This window comes from Mchenga conophoros, linkage group LG3 (genome assembly GCF_057382185.1).
Source record: "Mchenga conophoros isolate Kocher_MC1m ecotype Shallow Benthic linkage group LG3, M_conophoros_male_GT1.1, whole genome shotgun sequence".
Classification (NCBI taxonomy): Eukaryota; Metazoa; Chordata; class Actinopteri; order Cichliformes; family Cichlidae; genus Mchenga; species Mchenga conophoros.
The window spans coordinates 82,366,229-82,392,020 of NC_140528.1; the positions used below are offsets into that span (position 1 = coordinate 82,366,229).

The following is a 25,792-nucleotide window of genomic DNA, read 5'->3' on the forward strand; positions in this document are numbered from 1 at the left end:
ACACCATGGTCTGTGGCTCTTGCTCAGGCCACTTACACCACACCAGGGCCTGTGGCACTGGCTGAGGCCACTTACACCACACCAGGGCCTGTGGCTGCTGGCTGAGGCCACTTACACCACACAAGGGCTTGTGGCTGCTGGCTGAGGCCACCTACACCACACCAGGGCCTGTGGCTGCTGGCTGAGGCCACCTACACCACACCAGGGCCTGTGGCTCTTGCTCAGGCCACTTACACCACACCAGGGCCTGTGGCTCTTGCTCAGGCCACTTACACCACACCAGGGCCTGTGGCTCTTGCTCAGGCCACTCATATCACACCAGGCCCTGTGCTTCTGGCTGAGGCCATCTTCACCAAACCAGGCCCTGTGCTGCTTGCTGTGGCCATGTACAACACACCAGGCCCTGTGCTGTTTCCTGAGGCCATCTTCAACAATCCAGGGCCTGTGCTGTTGGATAAATGCCAAACTGAGCCTTTGGGTTAGGGTATTATGCAAACATGCAGGTATGGTTATAGGATTGTCTTCGTAACTTCAGGTACTTGCCACCTAATCACTTGAATCCATAAATTGAGACATTGTGCTGGGCCCAGCAGCTTACGGCCATACCACCCTGAGCACGCCCGACCTCTTCTGATCTCGGAAGCTAAGCAGGGCTGGGCTTGGTTAGTACTTGGATGGGAGACTGCCTGGGAATACCTGGTGCTGTAAGCCTTTAATTTTCATGTCATTGAACCGCTTTTGATCCAGAGAAGGGGTGTATTAAAAGACCAAAAGCAGCTGCCCATTAATAAGGGCACATTAATCACATTGCTTTTGGCTCTTTTCCAATGTCTTGTGCTGCTAGCTGATGCCACCTACACCACACCAGGGCCTGAGTGACCGGCTGGGGCCACTTACACCACATCAGGGGCTGTGGCTCTGGCTGAGGCCAGTTACACCACACCAGGGCCTGTGGGTTCTGGCTGTGGCGACTTACACCAAACCAGGGCCTGTGGCTGCTGGCTGAGGCCACTTACACCACACCAGGGCCTGTGGCTGCTGGCTGAGGCCACTTACACCACACCAGGGCCTTAGTTGCTATTGAGGCCAATTACACCACACCATGGTCTGTGGCTCTTGCTCAGGCCACTTACACCACACCAGGGCCTGTGGCACTGGCTGAGGCCACTTACACCACACCAGGGCCTGTGGCTGCTGGCTGAGGCCACTTACACCACACAAGGGCTTGTGGCTGCTGGCTGAGGCCACCTACACCACACCAGGGCCTGTGGCTGCTGGCTGAGGCCACCTACACCACACCAGGGCCTGTGGCTCTTGCTCAGGCCACTTACACCACACCAGGGCCTGTGGCTCTTGCTCAGGCCACTTACACCACACCAGGGCCTGTGGCTCTTGCTCAGGCCACTCATATCACACCAGGCCCTGTGCTTCTGGCTGAGGCCACTTAGACCACACCAGGGCCTGTGGCTGCTGGCTGAGGCCACTTACACCACACCAGGGCCTGTGGCTGCTGGCTGAGGCCATCTACACCACACCAGGGCCTGTGGCTGCTGGCTGAGGCGACTTACACCACACCAGGGCCCTTTTGCTGCTGGCTGAGGCCACTTACACCACACCAGTGCCTGTGGCTTCTGGCTGAGGCGACTTACACCACACCAGGGCCTGTGGCTGCTGGCTGAGGCCACTTACACCACACCAGGGCCTGTGGCTCTTGCTCAGGCCACTCACATCACACCAGGCCCTGCGCTTCTGGCCGAGGCCATCTTCACCAAACCAGGCCCTGTGGCTCTTGCTCAGGCCACTTACACCACACCAGGGCCTGTGGCTCTGGCTTAGGCCACTTACACCACACCAGGGCCTGTGGCTGCTGGCTGAGGCCACCTACACCACACCAGGGCCTTAGTTGCTATTGAGGCCAATTACACCACACCAGGGTCTGTGGCTCTTGCTCAGGCCACTTACACCACACCAGGGCCTGTGGCACTGGCTGAGGCCACTTACACCACACCAGGGCCTGTGGCACTGGCTGAGGCCACTTACACCACACCAGGGCCTGTGGCTGCTGGCTTAGGCCACCTACACCACACCAGGGCCTTAGTTGCTATTGAGGCCAATTACACCACACAAGGGCCTGTGGCTGCTGGCTGAGGCCACCTACACCACACCAGGGCCTGTGGCTGCTGGCTGAGGCCACTTACACCACACCAGGGCCCTTTTGCTGCTGGCTGAGGCCACTTACACCACACCAGTGCCTGTGGCTTCTGGCTGAGGCGACTTACACCACACCATGGCCTGTGGCTGCTGGCTGAGGCCACTTACACCACACCAGGGCCTGTGGCTGCTGGCTGAGGCCACCTACACCACACCAGGGCATTAGTTGCTATTGAGGACAATTACACCACACCAGGGTCTGTGGCTCTTGCTCAGGCCACTTACACCACACCAGGACCTGTGGCTCTTGCTCAGGCCACTTACACCACACCAGGGCCTGTGGCTGCTGGCTGAGGCCACCTGCACCACACCAGGGCATTAGTTGCTATTGAGGCCAATTACACCACACCAGGGTCTGTGGCTCTTGCTCAGGCCACTTACACCACACCAGGGCCTGTGGCTCTTGCTCAGGCCACTTACACCACACCAGGGCCTGTGGCACTGGCTGAGGCCACTTACACCACACCAGGGCCTGTGGCTGCTGGCTGAGGCCACTTACACCACACCAGGGCCTGTGGCTGCTGGCTGAGGCCACTTACACCACACCAGGGCCTGTGGCTGGTGGCTGAGGCCACCTACACCACACCAGGGCCTGTGGCTGCTGGCTGAGGCGACTTATACCACACCAGGGCCCTTTTGCTGCTGGCTGAGGCCACTTACACCACACCAGTGCCTGTGGCTTCTGTCTGAGGCGACTTACACCACACCAGGGCCTGTGGCTGCTGGCTGAGGCCAATTACACCACACCAGGGTCTGTGGCTCTTGCTCAGGCCACTTACACCACACCAGGGCCTGTGGCACTGGCTGAGGCCACTTACACCACACCAGGGCCTGTGGCTGCTGGCTGAGGCCACTTACACCACACCAGGGCCTGTGGCTGCTGGCTGAGGCCACTTACACCACACCAGGGCCTGTGGCTGCTGGCTGAGGCCACCTACACCACACCAGGGCCTGTGGCTGCTGGCTGAGGCCACTTACACCACACCAGGGCCCTTTTGCTGCTGGCTGAGGCCACTTACACCACACCAGTGCCTGTGGCTTCTGGCTGAGGCGACTTACACCACACCAGGGCCTGTGGCTCTTGCTCAGGCCACTCACATCACACCAGGCCCTGCGCTTCTGGCCGAGGCCATCTTCACCAAACCAGGCCCTGTGCTGCTTGCTGTGGCCATGTACAACACACCAGGCCCTGTGCTGGTTCGTGAGGCCATCTTCAACAATCCAGGGCCTGTGCTGTTGGATAAATGCCAAACTGAGCCTTTGGGTTAGGGTATTATGCAAACATGCAGGTATGGTTATAGGATTGTCTTCGTAACTTCAGGTACTTGCCACCTAATCACTTGAATCCATAAATTGAGACATTGTGCTGGGGCCAGCAGCTTACGGCCATACCACCCTGAGCAGGCCCGACCTCGTCTGATCTCGGAAGCTAAGCAGGGCTGGGCTTGGTTAGTACTTGGATGGGAGACTGCCTGGGAATACCTGGTGCTGTAAGCCTTTCATTTTCATGTCATTGAACCGCTTTTGATCCAGAGAAGGGGTGTATTAAAAGACCAAAAGCAGCTGCCCATTAATGAGGGCACATTAACGACACTGCTTTTGGCTGTTTTCCAATGTCTTATGCTGCTAGCTGATGCCACCTACACCACACCAGGGCCTGAGTGACCGGCTGGGGCCACTTACACCACATCAGGGCCTGTGGCTCTGGCTGAGGCCACTTACACCACACCAGGGCCTGTGGCTGCTGGCTGAGGCCACTTACACCACACCAGAGCCTGTGGCTGCTGGCTGAAGCCACTTACACCACACCAGGGCCTTAGTTGCTATATAGGCCACTTACACCACACCAGGGCCTGTGGCTGCTGGCTGAGGCCACCTACACCACACCAGGGCCTGTGGCTGCTGGCTGAGGCCACTTACACCACACCAGGGCCTGTGGCTGCTGGCTGAAGCCACTTACACCACACCAGGGCCTTAGTTGCTATTGAGGCCACTTACACCACACCAGGGCCTGTGGCTGCTGGCTGAGGCCACCTACACCACACCAGGGCCCTTTTGCTGCTGGCTGAGGCCACTTACACCACACCAGTGCCTGTGGCTTCTGGCTGAGGCCACTTACACCACACCAGGGCCTGTGGCTGCTGGCTGAGGCCACTTACACCACACCAGGGCCTGTGGCTCTTGCTCAGGCCACTCACATCACACCAGGCCCTGCGCTTCTGGCCGAGGCCATCTTCACCAAACCAGGCCCTGTGGTTCTTGCTCAGGCCACTTACACCACACCAGGGCCTTATTTGCTATTGAGGCCACTTACACCACACCAGGGCCTGTGGCACTTGCTCAGGCCACTTACACCACACCAGGGCCTGTGGCACTTGCTCAGGCCACTTACACCACACCAGGGCCTGTGGCTGCTGGCTGAGGCCACTTACACCACACCAGGGCCTGTGGCTCTTGCTCAGGCCACTTACACCACACCAGGGCCTGTGGCACTGGCTGAGGCCACTTAGACCACACCAGGGCCTGTGGCTGCTGGCTGAGGCCACTCACACCACACCAGGGCCTGTGGCTGCTAGCTGAGGCCACTTACACCAAACCAGGGCCTGTGGCTGCTTGCTGAGGCCATCTTCACCAAACCAGGCCCTGTGCTGCTTGCTGTGGCCATGTAAAACACACCAGGTCCTGTGCTGGTTCTTGAGGCCATCTTCAACAATCCAGGGCCTGTGCTGTTGGATAAATGCCAAACTGAGCCTTTTGGTTAGGGTATTATGCAAACATGCAGGTATGGTTATAGGATTGTCTTCGTAACTTCAGGTACTTGCCACCTAATCACTTGAATCCATAAATTGAGACATTGTGCTGGGGCCAGCAGCTTACGGCCATACCACCCTGAGCACGCCTGACCTCGTCTGATCTCGGAAGCTAAGCAGGGCTGGGCTTGGTTAGTACTTGGATGGGAGACTGCCTGGGAATACCTGGTGCTGTAAGCCTTTCATTTTCATGTCATTGAACCGCTTTTGATCCAGAGAAGGGGTGTATTAAAAGACCAGAAGCAGCTCCCCATTAATGAGGGCACATTAACGACATTGCTTTTGGCTGTTTTCCAATGTCTTGTGCTGCTAGCTGATGCCACCTACACCACACCAGGGTCTGAGTGACCGGCTGGGGCCACTTACACCACACCAGGGCCTGTGGCTCCTGGCTGAGGCCACCTACACCACACCGGGGCCTTAGTTGCTATTGAGGCCAATTACACCACACCAGGGTATGTGGCTCTTGCTCAGGCCACTTACACCACACCAGGGCCTTAGTTGCTATTGAGGCCACTTACACCACACAAGGGCCTGAGGGACCGGCTGGGGCCACTTACACCACATCAGGGCCTGTGGCTCTGGCTGAGTCCACTTTCACCACACCAGGGCCTGTGGCTGCTGGCTGAGGCCACCTACACCACACCAGGGCATTAGTTGCTATTGAGGCCAATTACACCACACCAGGGTCTGTGGCTCTTGCTCAGGCCACTTACACCACACCAGGGCCTGTGGCTCTTGCTCAGGCCACTTACACCACACCAGGGCCTGTGGCTGCTGGCTGAGGCCACCTACACCACACCAGGGCATTAGTTGCTATTGAGGCCAATTACACCACACCAGGGTCTGTGGCTCTTGCTCAGGCCACTTACACCACACCAGGGCCTGTGGCTCTTGCTCAGGCCACTTACACCACACCAGGGCCTGTGGCTGCTGGCTGAGGCCACCTACACCACACCAGGGCCTGTGGCTGCTGGCTGAGGCGACTTACACCACACCAGGGCCCTTTTGCTGCTGGCTGAGGCCACTTACACCACACCAGTGCCTGTGGCTTCTGTCTGAGGCGACTTACACCACACCAGGGCCTGTGGCTGCTGGCTGAGGCCAATTACACCACACCAGGGCCTGTGGCTCTTGCTCAGGCCACTCACATCACACCAGGCCCTGCGCTTCTGGCCGAGGCCATCTTCACCAAACCAGGCCCTGTGCTGCTAGCTGTGGCCATGTACAACACACCAGGCCCTGTGCTGGTTCCTGAGGCCATCTTCAACAATCCAGGGCCTGTGCTGTTGGATAAATGCTAAACTGAGCCTTTGGGTTAGGGTATTATGCAAACATGAAGGTAGGGTTATAGGATTGTCTTCGTAACTTCAGGTACTTGCCAACTAATCACCTGAATCCATAAATTGAGACATTGTGCTGGGGCCAGCAGCTTACGGCCATACCACCCTGAGCACGCCCGACCTCGTCTGATCTCGGAAGCTGAGCAGGGCTGGGCTTGGTTAGTACTTGGATGGGAGACTGCCTGGGAATACCTAGTGCTGTAAGCCTTTCATTTTCATGTCATTGAACCGCTTTTGATCCAGAGAAGGGGTGTATTAAAAGACCAAAAGCAGCTGCCCATTGATGAGGGCACATTAACGACATTGCTTTTGGCTGTTTTCCAATGTCTTGTGCTGCTAGCCGATGCCACCTACACCACACCAGGGCCTGAGTGAACGGCTGGGGCCACTTACACCACATAAGGGCCTGTGGCTCTGGCTGAGGCCACTTACACCACACCAGGGCCTGTGGCTGCTGGCTGAGGCCACTTACACCACACCAGGGCCTGTGGCTGCTGGCTGAGGCCACTTACACCACACCAGGGCCTGTGGCTGCTGGCTGACGCCACCTACACCACACCAGGGCATTAGTTGCTATTGAGGCCAATTACACCACACCAGGGTCTGTGGCTCTTGCTCAGGCCACTTACACCACACCAGGCCTGTGGCACTTGCTCAGGCCACTTACACCACACCACGGCCTGTGGCTGCTGGCTGAGGCCACTTACACCACACCAGGGCCTGTGGCTGCTGGCTGAGGCCACCTACACCACACCAGGGCATTAGTTGCTATTGAGGCCAATTACACCACACCAGGGCCTGTGGCTCTTGCTCAGGCCACTTACACCACACCAGGGCCTGTGGCTGCTGGCTGAGGCCACTTACACCACACCAGTGCCTGTGGCTGCTGGCTGAGGCCACCTACACCACACCAGGGCCTGTGGCTGCTGGCTGAGGCCACCTACACCACACCAGGGCCTGTGGCTGCTGGCTGAGGCCACTTACACCACACCAGTGCCTGTGGCTTCTGGCTGAGGCGACTTACACCACACCAGGGCCTGTGGCTGCTGGCTGAGGCCACTTACACCACACCAAGGCCTGTGGCTCTTGCTCAGGCCACTCACATCACACCAGGCCCTGCGCTTCTGGCCGAGGCCATCTTCACCAAACCAGGCCCTGTGCTCCTTGCTGTGGCCATGTACAACACACCAGGCCCTGTGCTGGTTCCTGAGGCCATCTTCAACAATCCAGGGCCTGTGCTGTTGGATAAATGCCAAACTGAGCCTTTGGGTTAGGGTATTATGCAAACATGCAGGTATGGTTATAGCATTGTCTTCGTAACTTCAGGTACTTGCCACCTAATCACTTGAATCCACAAATTGAGACATTCTGCTGGAGCCAGCAGCTTACGGCCATACCACCCTGAGCACGCCCGACCTCGTCTGATCTCGGAAGCTAAGCAGGGCTGGGCTTGGTTAGTACTTGGATGGGAGACTGCCTGGGAATACCTGGTGCTGTAAGCCTTTCATTTTCATGTCATTGAACCGCTTTTGATCCAGAGAAGGGGTGTATTAAAAGACCAAAAGCAGCTGCCCATTAATGAGGGCACATTAATGACACTGCTTTTGGCTCTTTTCCAATGTCTTGTGCTGCTAGCTGATGCAACCTACACCACACAAGGGCCTGAGTGACCGGCTGGGGCCACTTACACCACATCAGGGCCTGTGGCTCTGGCTGAGGCCACTTTCACCACACCAGGGCCTGTGGCTGCTGGCTGAGGCCACCTACACCACACCAGGGCATTAGTTGCTATTGAGGCCAATTACACCACACCAGGGTCTGTGGCTCTTGCTCAGGCCACTTACACCACACCAGGGCCTGTGGCTCTTGCTCAGGCCACTTACACCACACCAGGGCCTGTGGCTGCTGGCTGAGGCCACCTACACCACACCAGGGCATTAGTTGCTATTGAGGCCAATTACACCACATCAGGGCCTGTGGCTCTGGCTGAGGCCACTTACACCACACCAGGGCCTGTGGCTGCTGGCTGAGGCCAGTTACACCACACCAGAGCCTGTGGCTGCTGGCTGAAGCCACTTACACCACACCAGGGCCTTAGTTGCTATTGAGGCCACTTACACCACACCAGGGCCTGTGGCTGCTGGCTGAGGCCACCTACACCACACCAGGGCCTGTGGCTGCTGGCTGAGGCCATTTACACCACACCAGGGCCTTAGTTGCTATTGAGGCCACTTACACCACACCAGGGCCTGTGGCTGCTGGCTGAAGCCACTTACACCACACCAGGGCCTTAGTTGCTATTGAGACCACTTACACCACACCAGGGCCTGTGGCTGCTGGCTGAGGCCACCTACACCACACCAGGGCCCTTTTGCTGTTGGCTGAGGCCACTTACACCACACCAGTGCCTGTGGCTTCTGGCTGAGGCCACTTACACCACACCAGTGCCTGTGGCTGCTGGCTGAGGCCACTTACACCACACCAGGGCCTGTGGCTCTTGCTCAGGCCACTCACATCACACCAGGCCCTGCGCTTCTGGCCGAGGCCATCTTCACCAAACCAGGCCCTGTGGTTCTTGCTCAGGCCACTTACACCACACCAGGGCCTTATTTACTATTGAGGCCACTTACACCACACCAGGGCCTGTGGCTCTGGCTTAGGCCACTTACACCACACCAGGGCCTGTGGCACTTGCTCAGGCCACTTACACCACACCAGGGCCTGTGGCTGCTGGCTGAGGCCACTTACACCACACCAGGGCCTGTGGCTCTTGCTCAGGCCACTTACACCACACCAGGGCCTGTGGCACTGGCTGAGGCCACTTAGACCACACCAGGGCCTGTGGCTGCTGGCTGAGGCCACTCACACCACACCAGGGCCTGTGGCTGCTAGCTGAGGCCACTTACACCACACCAGGGCCTGTGGCTGCTGGCTGAGGCCACTTACACCACACCAGGGCATTAGTTGCTATTGAGGCCAATTACACCACACCAGGGTCTGTGGCTCTTGCTCAGGCCACTTACACCACACCAGGGCCTGTGGCTCTTGCTCAGGCCACTTACACCACACCAGGGCCTGTGGCTGCTGGCTGAGGCCACTTACACCACACCAGGGCCTGTGGCTGCTGGCTGAGGCCACTTACACCACACCAGGGCCTGTGGCTCTTGCTCAGGCCACTCACATCACACCAGGCCCTGCGCTTCTGGCCGAGGCCATCTTCACCAAACCAGGCCCTGTGGTTCTTGCTCAGGCCACTTACACCACACCAGGGCCTGTGGCTCTGGCTTAGGCCAATTACACCACACCAGGGTCTGTGGCTCTTGCTGAGGCCACTTACACCACACCAGGGCCTGTGGCTGCTGGCTGAGGCCACTTACACCACACCAGGGCCTGTGGCTGCTGGCTGAGACCACCTACACCACACCAGGGTCTGTGGCTGCTTGCTGAGGCGACTTACACCACACCAGGGCCTGTTGCTGCTGGCTGAGGCCACTTACACCACACCAGTGCCTGTGGCTTCTGGCTGAGGCGACTTACACCACACCAGGGCCTGTTGCTGCTGGCTGAGGCCACTTACACCACACCAGGGCCTGTGGCTGCTGGCTCAGGCCACTCATATCAAACCAGGTCCTGTTGCTGCTGGCCGAGGCCATCTTCACCAAACCAGGGCCTGTGGCTGCTGGCTGAGGCCACATACACCACACCAGGGCCTGTGGCTGCTGGCTGAGGCCACTTACACCACACCAGGGCCCTTTTGCTGCTGGCTGAGGCCACTTACACCACACCAGTGCCTGTGGCTTCTGGCTGAGGCGACTTACACCACACCAGGGCCTGTGGCTGCTGGCTGAGGCCACTTACACCACACCAGGGCCTGTGGCTGCTGGCTGAGGCCACCTACACCACACCAGGGCATTAGTTGCTATTGAGGCCAATTACACCACACCAGGGTCTGTGGCTCTTGCTCAGGCCACTTACACCACACCAGGGCCTGTGGCTCTTGCTCAGGCCACTTACACCACACCAGGGCCTGTGGCTGCTGGCTGAGGCCACTTACACCACACCAGGGCCTGTGGCTGCTGGCTGAGGCCACCTACACCACACCAGGGCCTTAGTTGCTATTGAGGCCAATTACACCACACCAGGGTCTGTGGCTCTTGCTCAGGCCACTTACACCACACCAGGGCCTGTGGCACTGGCTGAGGCCACTTACACCACACCAGGGTATGTGGCTCTTGCTCAGGCCACTTACACCACACCAGGGCCTTAGTTGCTATTGAGGCCACTTACACCACACCAGGGCCTGTGGCTGCTGGCTGAGGCCACCTACACCACACCAGGGCCTTAGTTGCTATTGAGGCCAATTACACCACACCAGGGTATGTGGCTCTTGCTCAGGCCACTCACATCACACCAGGCCCTGCTCTTCTGGCCTAGGCCATCTTCACCAAACCAGGCCCTGTGCTGCTAGCTGTGGCCATGTACAACACACCAGGCCCTGTGCTGGTTCCTGAGGCCATCTTCAACAATCCAGGGCCTGTGCTGTTGGATAAATGCTAAACTGAGCCTTTGGGTTAGGGTATTATGCAAACATGCAGGTATGGTTATAGGATTGTCTTCGTAACTTCAGGTACTTGCCACCTAATCACTTGAATCCATAAATTGAGTCATTGTGCTGGGGCCAGCAGCTTATGGCCATACCACCCTGAGCACGCCCGACCTCGTCTGATCTCGGAAGCTAAGCAGGGCTGGGCTTGGTTAGTACTTGGATGGGAGACTGCCTGGGAATACCTGGTGCTGTAAGCCTTTGATTTTCATGTCATTGAACCGCTTTTGATCCAGAGAAGGGGTGTATTAAAAGACCAAAAGCAGCTGCCCATTAATGAGGGCACATTAACGACACTGCTTTTGGCTCTTTTCCAATGTCTTGTGCTGCTAGCTGATGCCACCTACACCACACAAGGGCCTGAGTGACCGGCTGGGGCCACTTACACCACATCAGGGCCTGTGGCTGCTGGCTGAGGCCACCTACACCACACCAGGGCATTAGTTGCTATTGAGGCCAATTACACCACACCAGGGTCTGTGGCTCTTGCTCAGGCCACTTACACCACACCAGGGCCTGTGGCTCTTGCTCAGGCCACTTACACCACACCAGGGCCTGTGGCTGCTGGCTGAGGCCACCTACACCACACCAGGGCATTAGTTGCTATTGAGGCCAATTACACCACACCAGGGTCTGTGGCTCTTGCTCAGGCCACTTACACCACACCAGGGCCTGTGGCTCTTGCTCAGGCCACTTACACCACACCAGGGCCTGTGGCACTGGCTGAGGCCACTTACACCACACCAGGGCCTGTGGCTGCTGGCTGAGGCCACTTACACCACACCAGGGCCTGTGGCTGCTGGCTGAGGCCACTTACACCACACCAGGGCCTGTGGCTCTTGCTCAGGCCACTTACACCACACCAGGGCCTGTGGCACTGGCTGAGGCCACTTACACCACACCAGGGCCTGTGGCTGCTGGCTTAGGCCACCTACACCACACCAGGGCCTTAGTTGCTATTGAGGCCACTTACACCACACCAGGGCCTGTGGCTGCTGGCTGAGGCCACCTACACCACACCAGGGCCTGTGGCTGCTATTGAGGCCACTTACACCACACAAGGGCCTGTGGCTGCTGGCTGAGGCCACTTACACCACACCAGGGCCTGTGGCTCTTGCTCAGGCCACTCATATCACACCAGGCCCTGTGCTTCTGGCTGAGGCCATCTTCACCAAACCAGGCCCTGTGCTGCTTGCTGTGGCCATGTACAACACACCAGGGCCTGAGTGACCGGCTGGGGCCACTTACACCACATCAGGGGCTGTGGCTCTGGCTGAGGCCAGTTACACCACACCAGGGCCTGTGGGTTCTGGCTGTGGCGACTTACACCAAACCAGGGCCTGTGGCTGCTGGCTGAGGCCACTTACACCACACCAGGGCCTGTGGCTCTTGCTCAGGCCACTCACATCACACCAGGCCCTGCGCTTCTGGCCGAGGCCATCTTCACCAAACCAGGCCCTGTGCTGCTAGCTGTGGCCATGTACAACACACCAGGCCCTGTGCTGGTTCCTGAGGCCATCTTCAACAATCCAGGGCCTGTGATGTTGGATAAATGCTAAACTGAGCCTTTGGGTTAGGGTATTATGCAAACATGAAGGTAGGGTTATAGGATTGTCTTCGTAACTTCAGGTACTTGCCACCTAATCACCTGAATCCATAAATTGAGACATTGTGCTGGGGCCAGCAGCTTACGGCCATACCACCCTGAGCACGCCCGACCTCGTCTGATCTCGGAAGCTGAGCAGGGCTGGGCTTGGTTAGTACTTGGATGGGAGACTGCCTGGGAATACCTAGTGCTGTAAGCCTTTCATTTTCATGTCATTGAACCGCTTTTGATCCAGAGAAGGGGTGTATTAAAAGACCAAAAGCAGCTGCCCATTAATGAGGGCACATTAACGACATTGCTTTTGGCTGTTTTCCAATGTCTTGTGCTGCTAGCTGATGCCACCTACACCACACCAGGGCCTGAGTGAACGGCTGGGGCCACTTACACCACATAAGGGCCTGTGGCTCTGGCTGAGGCCACTTACACCACACCAGGGCCTGTGGCTGCTGGCTGAGGCCACTTACACCACACCAGGGCCTGTGGCTGCTGGCTGAGGCCACTTACACCACACCAGGGCCTTAGTTGCTATTGAGGCCAATTACACCACACCATGGTCTGTGGCTCTTGCTCAGGCCACTTACACCACACCAGGGCCTGTGGCACTGGCTGAGGCCACTTACACCACACCAGGGCCTGTGGCTGCTGGCTGAGGCCACTTACACCACACAAGGGCTTGTGGCTGCTGGCTGAGGCCACCTACACCACACCAGGGCCTGTGGCTGCTGGCTGAGGCCACCTACACCACACCAGGGCCTGTGGCTCTTGCTCAGGCCACTTACACCACACCAGGGCCTGTGGCTCTTGCTCAGGCCACTTACACCACACCAGGGCCTGTGGCTCTTGCTCAGGCCACTCATATCACACCAGGCCCTGTGCTTCTGGCTGAGGCCACTTAGACCACACCAGGGCCTGTGGCTGCTGGCTGAGGCAACTTACACCACACCAGGGCCTGTGGCTGCTGGCTGAGGCCATCTACACCACACCAGGGCCTGTGGCTGCTGGCTGAGGCCACTTACACCACACCAGGGCCCTTTTGCTGCTGGCTGAGGCCAATTACACCACACCAGTGCCTGTGGCTTCTGGCTGAGGCGACTTACACCACACCAGGGCCTGTGGCTACTGGCTGAGGCCACTTACACCACACCAGGGCCTGTGGCTCTTGCTCAGGCCACTCACATCACACCAGGCCCTGCGCTTCTGGCCGAGGCCATCTTCACCAAACCAGGCCCTGTGGCTCTTGCTCAGGCCACTTACACCACACCAGGGCCTGTGGCTCTGGCTTAGGCCACTTACACCACACCAGGGCCTGTGGCTGCTGGCTGAGGCCACCTACACCACACCAGGGCCTTAGTTGCTATTGAGGCCAATTACACCACACCAGGGTCTGTGCCTCTTGCTCAGGCCACTTACACCACACCAGGGCCTGTGGCACTGGCTGAGGCCACTTACACCACACCAGGGCCTGTGGCACTGGCTGAGGCCACTTACACCACACCAGGGCCTGTGGCTGCTGGCTTAGGCCACCTACACCACACCAGGGCCTTAGTTGCTATTGAGGCCAATTACACCACACAAGGGCCTGTGGCTGCTGGCTGAGGCCACCTACACCACACCAGGGCCTGTGGCTGCTGGCTGAGGCCACTTACACCACACCAGGGCCCTTTTGCTGCTGGCTGAGGCCACTTACACCACACCAGTGCCTGTGGCTTCTGGCTGAGGCGACTTACACCACACCATGGCCTGTGGCTGCTGGCTGAGGCCACTTACACCACACCAGGGCCTGTGGCTGCTGGCTGAGGCCACCTACACCACACCAGGGCATTAGTTGCTATTGAGGCCAATTACACCACACCAGGGTCTGTGGCTCTTGCTCAGGCCACTTACACCACACCAGGGCCTGTGGCTCTTGCTCAGGCCACTTACACCACACCAGGGCCTGTGGCACTGGCTGAGGCCACTTACACCACACCAGGGCCTTAGTTGCTATATAGGCCACTTACACCACACCAGGGCCTGTGGCTGCTGGCTGAGGCCACCTACACCACACCAGGGCCTGTGGCTGCTGGCTGAGGCCACTTACACCACACCAGGGCCTGTGGCTGCTGGCTGAAGCCACTTACACCACACCAGGGCCTTAGTTGCTATTGAGGCCACTTACACCACACCAGGGCCTGTGGCTGCTGGCTGAGGCCACCTACACCACACCAGGGCCCTTTTGCTGCTGGCTGAGGCCACTTACACCACACCAGTGCCTGTGGCTTCTGGCTGAGGCCACTTACACCACACCAGGGCCTGTGGCTGCTGGCTGAGGCCACTTACACCACACCAGGGCCTGTGGCTCTTGCTCAGGCCACTCACATCACACCAGGCCCTGCGCTTCTGGCCGAGGCCATCTTCACCAAACCAGGCCCTGTGGTTCTTGCTCAGGCCACTTACACCACACCAGGGCCTTATTTGCTATTGAGGCCACTTACACCACACCAGGGCCTGTGGCACTTGCTCAGGCCACTTACACCACACCAGGGCCTGTGGCACTTGCTCAGGCCACTTACACCACACCAGGGCCTGTGGCTGCTGGCTGAGGCCACTTACACCACACCAGGGCCTGTGGCTCTTGCTCAGGCCACTTACACCACACCAGGGCCTGTGGCACTGGCTGAGGCCACTTAGACCACACCAGGGCCTGTGGCTGCTGGCTGAGGCCACTCACACCACACCAGGGCCTGTGGCTGCTAGCTGAGGCCACTTACACCAAACCAGGGCCTGTGGCTGCTTGCTGAGGCCATCTTCACCAAACCAGGCCCTGTGCTGCTTGCTGTGGCCATGTAAAACACACCAGGTCCTGTGCTGGTTCTTGAGGCCATCTTCAACAATCCAGGGCCTGTGCTGTTGGATAAATGCCAAACTGAGCCTTTTGGTTAGGGTATTATGCAAACATGCAGGTATGGTTATAGGATTGTCTTCGTAACTTCAGGTACTTGCCACCTAATCACTTGAATCCATAAATTGAGACATTGTGCTGGGGCCAGCAGCTTACGGCCATACCACCCTGAGCACGCCTGACCTCGTCTGATCTCGGAAGCTAAGCAGGGCTGGGCTTGGTTAGTACTTGGATGGGAGACTGCCTGGGAATACCTGGTGCTGTAAGCCTTTCATTTTCATGTCATTGAACCGCTTTTGATCCAGAGAAGGGGTGTATTAAAAGACCAGAAGCAGCTCCCCATTAATGAGGGCACATTAACGACATTGCTTTTGGCTGTTTTCCAATGTCTTGTGCTGCTAGCTGATGCCACCTACACCACACCAGGGTCTGAGTGACCGGCTGGGGCCACTTACACCACACCAGGGCCTGTGGCTCCTGGCTGAGGCCACCTACACCACACCGGGGCCTTAGTTGCTATTGAGGCCAATTACACCACACCAGGGTATGTGGCTCTTGCTCAGGCCACTTACACCACACCAGGGCCTTAGTTGCTATTGAGGCCACTTACACCACACCAGGGCCTGTGGCTGCTGGCTGAGGCCACCTACACCACACCAGGGCCTTAGTTGCTATTGAGGCCAATTACACCACACCAGGGCCTGTGGCTCTTGCTCAGGCCACTTACACCACACCAGGGCCTGTGGCTGCTGGCTGAGGCCACCTACACCACACCAGGGCATTAGTTGCTATTGAGGCCAATTACACCACACCAGGGTCTGTGGCTCTTGCTCAGGCCACTTACACCACACCAGGGCCTGTGGCTCTTGCTCAGGCCACTTACACCACACCAGGGCCTGTGGCACTGGCTGAGGCCACTTACACCACACCAGGGCCTGTGGCTGCTGGCTGAGGCCACTTACACCACACCAGGGCCTGTGGCTGCTGGCTGAGGCCACTTACACCACACCAGGGCCTGTGGCTCTTGCTCAGGCCACTTACACCACACCAGGGCCTGTGGCACTGGCTGAGGCCACTTACACCACACCAGGGCCTGTGGCTGCTGGCTTAGGCCACCTACACCACACCAGGGCCTTAGTTGCTATTGAGGCCAATTACACCACACAAGGGCCTGTGGCTGCTGGCTGAGGCCACCTACACCACACCAGGGCCTGTGGCTGCTGGCTGAGGCCACTTACACCACACCAGGGCCCTTTTGCTGCTGGCTGAGGCCACTTACACCACACCAGTGCCTGTGGCTTCTGGCTGAGGCGACTTACACCACACCAGGGCCTGTGGCTGCTGGCTGAGGCCACCTACACCACACCAGGGCATTAGTTGCTATTGAGGCCAATTACACCACACCAGGGTCTGTGGCTCTTGCTCAGGCCACTTACACCACACCAGGGCCTGTGGCTTTTGCTCAGGCCACTTACACCACACCAGGGCCTGTGGCTGCTGGCTGAGGCCACTTACACCACACCAGGGCCTGTGGCTGCTGGCTGAGGCCACCTACACCACACCAGGCCCTGTGGCGGCTGGCTGAGGCCACCTACACCACACCAGGGCCTGTGGCTGCTGGCTGAGGCCACTTACACCACACCAGTGCCTGTGGCTTCTGGCTGAGGCGACTTACACCACACCAGGGCCTGTGGCTGCTGGCTGAGGCCACTTACACCACACCAAGGCCTGTGGCTCTTGCTCAGGCCACTCACATCACACCAGGCCCTGCGCTTCTGGCCGAGGCCATCTTCACCAAACCAGGCCCTGTGCTCCTTGCTGTGGCCATGTACAACACACCAGGCCCTGTGCTGGTTCCTGAGGCCATCTTCAACAATCCAGGGCCTGTGCTGTTGGATAAATGCCAAACTGAGCCTTTGGGTTAGGGTATTATGCAAACATGCAGGTATGGTTATAGCATTGTCTTCGTAACTTCAGGTACTTGCCACCTAATCACTTGAATCCATAAATTGAGACATTGTGCTGGAGCCAGCAGCTTACGGCCATACCACCCTGAGCACGCCCGACCTCGTCTGATCTCGGAAGCTAAGCAGGGCTGGGCTTGGTTAGTACTTGGATGGGAGACTGCCTGGGAATACCTGGTGCTGTAAGCCTTTCATTTTCATGTCATTGAACCGCTTTTGATCCAGAGAAGGGGTGTATTAAAAGACCAAAAGCAGCTGCCCATTAATGAGGGCACATTAACGACATTGCTTTTGGCTCTTTTCCAATGTCTTGTGCTGCTAGCTGATGCAACCTACACCACACAAGGGCCTGAGGGACCGGCTGGGGCCACTTACACCACATCAGGGCCTGTGGCTCTGGCTGAGGCCACTTTCACCACACCAGGGCCTGTGGCTGCTGGCTGAGGCCACCTACACCACACCAGGGCATTAGTTGCTATTGAGGCCAATTACACCACACCAGGGTCTGTGGCTCTTGCTCAGGCCACTTACACCACACCAGGGCCTGTGGCTCTTGCTCAGGCCACTTACACCACACCAGGGCCTGTGGCTGCTGGCTGAGGCCACCTACACCACACCAGGGCATTAGTTGCTATTGAGGCCAATTACACCACACCAGGGTCTGTGGCTCTTGCTCAGGCCACTTACACCACACCAGGGCCTGTGGCTCTTGCTCAGGCCACTTACACCACACCAGGGCCTGTGGCTGCTGGCTGAGGCCACCTACACCACACCAGGGCCTGTGGCTGCTGGCTGAGGCGACTTACACCACACCAGGGCCCTTTTGCTGCTGGCTGAGGCCACTTACACCACACCAGTGCCTGTGGCTTCTGTCTGAGGCGACTTACACCACACCAGGGCCTGTGGCTGCTGGCTGAGGCCAATTACACCACACCAGGGCCTGTGGCTCTTGCTCAGGCCACTCACATCACACCAGGCCCTGCGCTTCTGGCCGAGGCCATCTTCACCAAACCAGGCCCTGTGCTGCTAGCTGTGGCCATGTACAACACACCAGGCCCTGTGCTGGTTCCTGAGGCCATCTTCAACAATCCAGGGCCTGTGCTGTTGGATAAATGCTAAACTGAGCCTTTGGGTTAGGGTATTATGCAAACATGAAGGTAGGGTTATAGGATTGTCTTCGTAACTTCAGGTACTTGCCAACTAATCACCTGAATCCATAAATTGAGACATTGTGCTGGGGCCAGCAGCTTACGGCCATACCACCCTGAGCACGCCCGACCTCGTCTGATCTCGGAAGCTGAGCAGGGCTGGGCTTGGTTAGTACTTGGATGGGAGACTGCCTGGGAATACCTAGTGCTGTAAGCCTTTCATTTTCATGTCATTGAACCGCTTTTGATCCAGAGAAGGGGTGTATTAAAAGACCAAAAGCAGCTGCCCATTGATGAGGGCACATTAACGACATTGCTTTTGGCTGTTTTCCAATGTCTTGTGCTGCTAGCCGATGCCACCTACACCACACCAGGGCCTGAGTGAACGGCTGGGGCCACTTACACCACATAAGGGCCTGTGGCTCTGGCTGAGGCCACTTACACCACACCAGGGCCTGTGGCTGCTGGCTGAGGCCACTTACACCACACCAGGGCCTGTGGCTGCTGGCTGAGGCCACTTACACCACACCAGGGCCTGTGGCTGCTGGCTGACGCCACCTACACCGCACCCGGGCATTAGTTGCTATTGAGGCCAATTACACCACACCAGGGTCTGTGGCTCTTGCTCAGGCCACTTACACCACACCAGGCCTGTGGCACTTGCTCAGGCCACTTACACCACACCACGGCCTGTGGCTGCTGGCTGAGGCCACTTACACCACACCAGGGCCTGTGGCTGCTGGCTGAGGCCACCTACACCACACCAGGGCATTAGTTGCTATTGAGGCCAATTACACCACACCAGGGCCTGTGGCTCTTGCTCAGGCCACTTACACCACACCAGGGCCTGTGGCTGCTGGCTGAGGCCACTTACACCACACCAGTGCCTGTGGCTGCTGGCTGAGGCCACCTACACCACACCAGGGCCTGTGGCTGCTGGCTGAGGCCACCTACACCACACCAGGGCCTGTGGCTGCTGGCTGAGGCCACTTACACCACACCAGTGCCTGTGGCTTCTGGCTGAGGCGACTTACACCACACCAGGGCCTGTGGCTGCTGGCTGAGGCCACTTACACCACACCAAGGCCTGTGGCTCTTGCTCAGGCCACTCACATCACACCAGGCCCTGCGCTTCTGGCCGAGGCCATCTTCACCAAACCAGGCCCTGTGCTCCTTGCTGTGGCCATGTACAACACACCAGGCCCTGTGCTGGTTCCTGAGGCCATCTTCAACAATCCAGGGCCTGTGCTGTTGGATAAATGCCAAACTGAGCCTTTGGGTTAGGGTATTATGCAAACATGCAGGTATGGTTATAGCATTGTCTTCGTAACTTCAGGTACTTGCCACCTAATCACTTGAATCCACAAATTGAGACATTGTGCTGGAGCCAGCAGCTTACGGCCATACCACCCTGAGCACGCCCGACCTCGTCTGATCTCGGAAGCTAAGCAGGGCTGGGCTTGGTTAGTACTTGGATGGGAGACTGCCTGGGAATACCTGGTGCTGTAAGCCTTTCATTTTCATGTCATTGAACCGCTTTTGATCCAGAGAAGGGGTGTATTAAAAGACCAAAAGCAGCTGCCCATTAATGAGGGCACATTAATGACACTGCTTTTGGCTCTTTTCCAATGTCTTGTGCTGCTAGCTGATGCAACCTACACCACACAAGGGCCTGAGTGACCGGCTGGGGCCACTTACACCACATCAGGGCCTGTGGCTCTGGCTGAGGCCACTTTCACCACACCAGGGCCTGTGGCTGCTGGCTGAGGCCACCTACACCACACCAGGGCATTAGTTGCTATTGAGGCCAATTACACCACACCAGGGTCTGTGGCTCTTGCTCAGGCCACTTACACCACACCAGGGCCTGTGGCTCTTGCTCAGGCCACTTACACCACACCAGGGCCTGTGGCTGCTGGCTGAGGCCACCTACACCACACCAGGGCATTAGTTGCTATTGAGGCCAATTACACCACATCAGGGCCTGTGGCTCTGGCTGAGGCCACTTACACCACACCAGGGCCTGTGGCTGCTGGCTGAGGCCAGTTACACCACACCAGAGCCTGTGGCTGCTGGCTGAAGCCACTTACACCACACCAGGGCCTTAGTTGCTATTGAGGCCACTTACACCACACCAGGGCCTGTGGCTGCTGGCTGAGGCCACCTACACCACACCAGGGCCTGTGGCTGCTGGCTGAGGCCATTTACACCACACCAGGGCCTTAGTTGCTATTGAGGCCACTTACACCACACCAGGGCCTGTGGCTGCTGGCTGAAGCCACTTACACCACACCAGGGCCTTAGTTGCTATTGAGACCACTTACACCACACCAGGGCCTGTGGCTGCTGGCTGAGGCCACCTACACCACACCAGGGCCCTTTTGCTGTTGGCTGAGGCCACTTACACCACACCAGTGCCTGTGGCTTCTGGCTGAGGCCACTTACACCACACCAGTGCCTGTGGCTGCTGGCTGAGGCCACTTACACCACACCAGGGCCTGTGGCTCTTGCTCAGGCCACTCACATCACACCAGGCCCTGCGCTTCTGGCCGAGGCCATCTTCACCAAACCAGGCCCTGTGGTTCTTGCTCAGGCCACTTACACCACACCAGGGCCTTATTTACTATTGAGGCCACTTACACCACACCAGGGCCTGTGGCTCTGGCTTAGGCCACTTACACCACACCAGGGCCTGTGGCACTTGCTCAGGCCACTTACACCACACCAGGGCCTGTGGCTGCTGGCTGAGGCCACTTACACCACACCAGGGCCTGTGGCTCTTGCTCAGGCCACTTACACCACACCAGGGCCTGTGGCACTGGCTGAGGCCACTTAGACCACACCAGGGCCTGTGGCTGCTGGCTGAGGCCACTCACACCACACCAGGGCCTGTGGCTGCTAGCTGAGGCCACTTACACCACACCAGGGCCTGTGGCTGCTGGCTGAGGCCACTTACACCACACCAGGGCATTAGTTGCTATTGAGGCCAATTACACCACACCAGGGTCTGTGGCTCTTGCTCAGGCCACTTACACCACACCAGGGCCTGTGGCTCTTGCTCAGGCCACTTACACCACACCAGGGCCTGTGGCTGCTGGCTGAGGCCACTTACACCACACCAGGGCCTGTGGCTGCTGGCTGAGGCCACTTACACCACACCAGGGCCTGTGGCTCTTGCTCAGGCCACTCACATCACACCAGGCCCTGCGCTTCTGGCCGAGGCCATCTTCACCAAACCAGGCCCTGTGGTTCTTGCTCAGGCCACTTACACCACACCAGGGCCTGTGGCTCTGGCTTAGGCCAATTACACCACACCAGGGTCTGTGGCTCTTGCTGAGGCCACTTACACCACACCAGGGCCTGTGGCTGCTGGCTGAGGCCACTTACACCACACCAGGGCCTGTGGCTGCTGGCTGAGACCACCTACACCACACCAGGGCCTGTGGCTGCTTGCTGAGGCGACTTACACCACACCAGGGCCTGTTGCTGCTGGCTGAGGCCACTTACACCACACCAGTGCCTGTGGCTTCTGGCTGAGGCGACTTACACCACACCAGGGCCTGTTGCTGCTGGCTGAGGCCACTTACACCACACCAGGGCCTGTGGCTGCTGGCTCAGGCCACTCATATCAAACCAGGTCCTGTTGCTGCTGGCCGAGGCCATCTTCACCAAACCAGGGCCTGTGGCTGCTGGCTGAGGCCACATACACCACACCAGGGCCTGTGGCTGCTGGCTGAGGCCACTTACACCACACCAGGGCCCTTTTGCTGCTGGCTGAGGCCACTTACACCACACCAGTGCCTGTGGCTTCTGGCTGAGGCGACTTACACCACACCAGGGCCTGTGGCTGCTGGCTGAGGCCACTTACACCACACCAGGGCCTGTGGCTGCTGGCTGAGGCCACCTACACCACACCAGGGCATTAGTTGCTATTGAGGCCAATTACACCACACCAGGGTCTGTGGCTCTTGCTCAGGCCACTTACACCACACCAGGGCCTGTGGCTCTTGCTCAGGCCACTTACACCACACCAGGGCCTGTGGCTGCTGGCTGAGGCCACTTACACCACACCAGGGCCTGTGGCTGCTGGCTGAGGCCACCTACACCACACCAGGGCCTTAGTTGCTATTGAGGCCAATTACACCACACCAGGGTCTGTGGCTCTTGCTCAGGCCACTTACACCACACCAGGGCCTGTGGCACTGGCTGAGGCCACTTACACCACACCAGGGCCTGTGGCTGCTGGCTGAGGCCACCTACACCACACCAGGGCCTTAGTTGCTATTGAGGCCAATTACACCACACAAGGGCCTGTGGCTGCTGGCTGAGGCCACCTACACCACACCAGGGCCTGTGGCTGCTTGCTGAGGCCACTTACAACACACCAGGGCCTGTGGCTCTTGCTCAGGCCACTCATATCACACCAGGCCCTGTGCTTCTGGCCGAGGCCATCTTCACCAAACCAGGCCCTGTGCTGCTTGCTGTGGCCATGTACAATACACCAGGCCCTGTGCTGGTTCCTGACGCCATCTTCAACAATCCAGGGCCTGTGCTGTTGGATAAATGCCAAACTGAGCCTTTGGGTTAGGGTATTATGCAAACATGCAGGTATGGTTATAGGATTGTCTTCGTAACTTCAGGTACTTGCCACCTAGTCACTTGAATCCATAAATTGAGACATTGTGCTGGGGCCAGCAGCTTACGGCCATACCACCCTGAGCACGCCCGACCTCGTCTGATCTCGGAAGCTAAGCAGGGCTGGGCTTGGTTAGTACTTGGATGGGAGACTGCCTGGGAATACCTGGTGCTGTAAGCCTTTCATTTTCATGTCATTGAACCGCTTTTGATCCAGAGAAGGGGTGTATTAAAAGACCAAAAGCAGCTGCCCATTAATGAGGGCACATTAACGACATTGCTTTTGGCTGTTTTCCAATGTCTTGTGCTGCTAGCTGATGCCACCTACACCACACCAGGGCCTGAGTGAACGGCTGGGGCCACTTACACCACATAAGGGCCTGTGGCTCTGGCTGAGGCCACTTACACCACACCAGGGCCTGTGGCTGCTGGCTGAGGCCACTTACACCACACCAGGGCCTTAGTTGCTATTGAGGCCAATTACACCACACCATGGTCTGTGGCTCTTGCTCAGGCCACTTACACCACACCAGGGCCTGTGGCACTGGCTGAGGCCACTTACACCACACCAGGGCCTGTGGCTGCTGGCTGAGGCCACTTACACCACACAAGGGCTTGTGGCTGCTGGCTGAGGCCACCTACACCACACCAGGGCCTGTGGCTCTTGCTCAGGCCACTTACACCACACCAGGGCCTGTGGCTCTTGCTCAGGCCACTTACACCACACCAGGGCCTGTGGCTCTTGCTCAGGCCACTCATATCACACCAGGCCCTGTGCTTCTGGCTGAGGCCACTTAGACCACACCAGGGCCTGTGGCTGCTGGCTGAGGCCACTTACACCACACCAGGGCCTGTGGCTGCTGGCTGAGGCCATCTACACCACACCAGGGCCTGTGGCTGCTGGCTGAGGCGACTTACACCACACCAGGGCCCTTTTGCTGCTGGCTGAGGCCACTTACACCACACCAGTGCCTGTGGCTTCTGGCTGAGGCGACTTACACCACACCAGGGCCTGTGGCTGCTGGCTGAGGCCACTTACACCACACCAGGGCCTGTGGCTCTTGCTCAGGCCACTCACATCACACCAGGCCCTGCGCTTCTGGCCGAGGCCATCTTCACCAAACCAGGCCCTGTGGCTCTTGCTCAGGCCACTTACACCACACCAGGGCCTGTGGCTCTGGCTTAGGCCACTTACACCACACCAGGGCCTGTGGCTGCTGGCTGAGGCCACCTACACCACACCAGGGCCTTAGTTGCTATTGAGGCCAATTACACCACACCAGGGTCTGTGGCTCTTGCTCAGGCCACTTACACCACACCAGGGCCTGTGGCACTGGCTGAGGCCACTTACACCACACCAGGGCCTGTGGCACTGGCTGAGGCCACTTACACCACACCAGGGCCTGTGGCTGCTGGCTTAGGCCACCTACACCACACCAGGGCCTTAGTTGCTATTGAGGCCAATTACACCACACAAGGGCCTGTGGCTGCTGGCTGAGGCCACTTACACCACACCAGTGCCTGTGGCTTCTGGCTGAGGCCACTTACACCACACCAGGGCCTGTGGCTGCTGGCTGAGGCCACTTACACCACACCAGGGCCTGTGGCTCTTGCTCAGGCCACTCACATCACACCAGGCCCTGCGCTTCTGGCCGAGGCCATCTTCACCAAACCAGGCCCTGTGGTTCTTGCTCAGGCCACTTACACCACACCAGGGCCTTATTTGCTATTGAGGCCACTTACACCACACCAGGGCCTGTGGCACTTGCTCAGGCCACTTACACCACACCAGGGCCTGTGGCACTTGCTCAGGCCACTTACACCACACCAGGGCCTGTGGCTCTTGCTCAGGCCACTTACACCACACCAGGGCCTGTGGCACTGGCTGAGGCCACTTAGACCACACCAGGGCCTGTGGCTGCTGGCTGAGGCCACTCACACCACACCAGGGCCTGTGGCTGCTAGCTGAGGCCACTTACACCAAACCAGGGCCTGTGGCTGCTTGCTGAGGCCATCTTCACCAAACCAGGCCCTGTGCTGCTTGCTCAGGCCACTTACACCACACCAGGGCCTGTGGCTCTGGCTTAGGCCAATTACACCACACCAGGGTCTGTGGCTCTTGCTGAGGCCACTTACACCACACCAGGGCCTGTGGCTGCTGGCTGATGCCACTTACACCACACCAGGGCCTGTGGCTGCTGGCTGAGACCACCTACACCACACCAGGGCCTGTGGCTGCTTGCTGAGGCGACTTACACCACACCAGGGCCTGTTGCTGCTGGCTGAGGCCACTTACACCACACCAGTGCCTGTGGCTTCTGGCTGAGGAGACTTACACCACACCAGGGCCTGTTGCTGCTGGCTGAGGCCACTTACACCACACCAGGGCCTGTGGCTGCTGGCTCAGGCCACTCATATCAAACCAGGTCCTGTGCTTCTGGCCGAGGCCATCTTCACCAAACCAGGCCCTGTGCTGCTAGCTGAGGCGACTTACACCACATCAGGGCCTTTGGCTCTGGCTGAGGCCACTTACACCACACCAGGGCCTGTGGCTGCTGGCTGAGGCCAGTTACACCACACCAGGGCCTGTG

General features: G+C 58.5%; 11 non-coding genes and 1 pseudogene across 11 annotated transcripts; all 12 read left to right on the forward strand.

The window, feature by feature from the left end:
• Positions 1 to 592: 592 nt before the first annotated feature.
• LOC146581045 (5S ribosomal RNA) lies at positions 593 to 711 on the forward strand. Its single transcript, XR_014891947.1, has one exon. It is a non-coding gene; the product is annotated as a 5S ribosomal RNA (ribosomal RNA).
• Positions 712 to 3,589: 2,878 nt separating this feature from the next.
• Positions 3,590 to 3,708, forward strand: LOC146581046 (5S ribosomal RNA; annotated as a pseudogene).
• Positions 3,709 to 5,082: 1,374 nt separating this feature from the next.
• On the forward strand, positions 5,083 to 5,201 carry LOC146581047 (5S ribosomal RNA). Its single transcript, XR_014891994.1, has one exon. It is a non-coding gene; the product is annotated as a 5S ribosomal RNA (ribosomal RNA).
• A 1,251-nt stretch (positions 5,202 to 6,452) lies between these two features.
• LOC146581048 (5S ribosomal RNA) lies at positions 6,453 to 6,571 on the forward strand. Its single transcript, XR_014892047.1, has one exon. It is a non-coding gene; the product is annotated as a 5S ribosomal RNA (ribosomal RNA).
• Positions 6,572 to 7,747: 1,176 nt separating this feature from the next.
• Positions 7,748 to 7,866, forward strand: LOC146581049 (5S ribosomal RNA). Its single transcript, XR_014891820.1, has one exon. It is a non-coding gene; the product is annotated as a 5S ribosomal RNA (ribosomal RNA).
• Positions 7,867 to 11,048: 3,182 nt separating this feature from the next.
• On the forward strand, positions 11,049 to 11,167 carry LOC146581050 (5S ribosomal RNA). Its single transcript, XR_014891934.1, has one exon. It is a non-coding gene; the product is annotated as a 5S ribosomal RNA (ribosomal RNA).
• A 1,486-nt stretch (positions 11,168 to 12,653) lies between these two features.
• Positions 12,654 to 12,772, forward strand: LOC146581051 (5S ribosomal RNA). The gene has a single exon (XR_014892048.1). It is a non-coding gene; the product is annotated as a 5S ribosomal RNA (ribosomal RNA).
• Positions 12,773 to 15,604: 2,832 nt separating this feature from the next.
• Positions 15,605 to 15,723, forward strand: LOC146581052 (5S ribosomal RNA). The gene has a single exon (XR_014891995.1). It is a non-coding gene; the product is annotated as a 5S ribosomal RNA (ribosomal RNA).
• Positions 15,724 to 17,488: 1,765 nt separating this feature from the next.
• On the forward strand, positions 17,489 to 17,607 carry LOC146581053 (5S ribosomal RNA). Its single transcript, XR_014891821.1, has one exon. It is a non-coding gene; the product is annotated as a 5S ribosomal RNA (ribosomal RNA).
• A 1,057-nt stretch (positions 17,608 to 18,664) lies between these two features.
• On the forward strand, positions 18,665 to 18,783 carry LOC146581054 (5S ribosomal RNA). Its single transcript, XR_014892049.1, has one exon. It is a non-coding gene; the product is annotated as a 5S ribosomal RNA (ribosomal RNA).
• A 1,176-nt stretch (positions 18,784 to 19,959) lies between these two features.
• Positions 19,960 to 20,078, forward strand: LOC146581055 (5S ribosomal RNA). Its single transcript, XR_014891823.1, has one exon. It is a non-coding gene; the product is annotated as a 5S ribosomal RNA (ribosomal RNA).
• Positions 20,079 to 23,263: 3,185 nt separating this feature from the next.
• Positions 23,264 to 23,382, forward strand: LOC146581056 (5S ribosomal RNA). The gene has a single exon (XR_014891824.1). It is a non-coding gene; the product is annotated as a 5S ribosomal RNA (ribosomal RNA).
• The last annotated feature ends 2,410 nt before the right edge of the window (positions 23,383 to 25,792 follow it).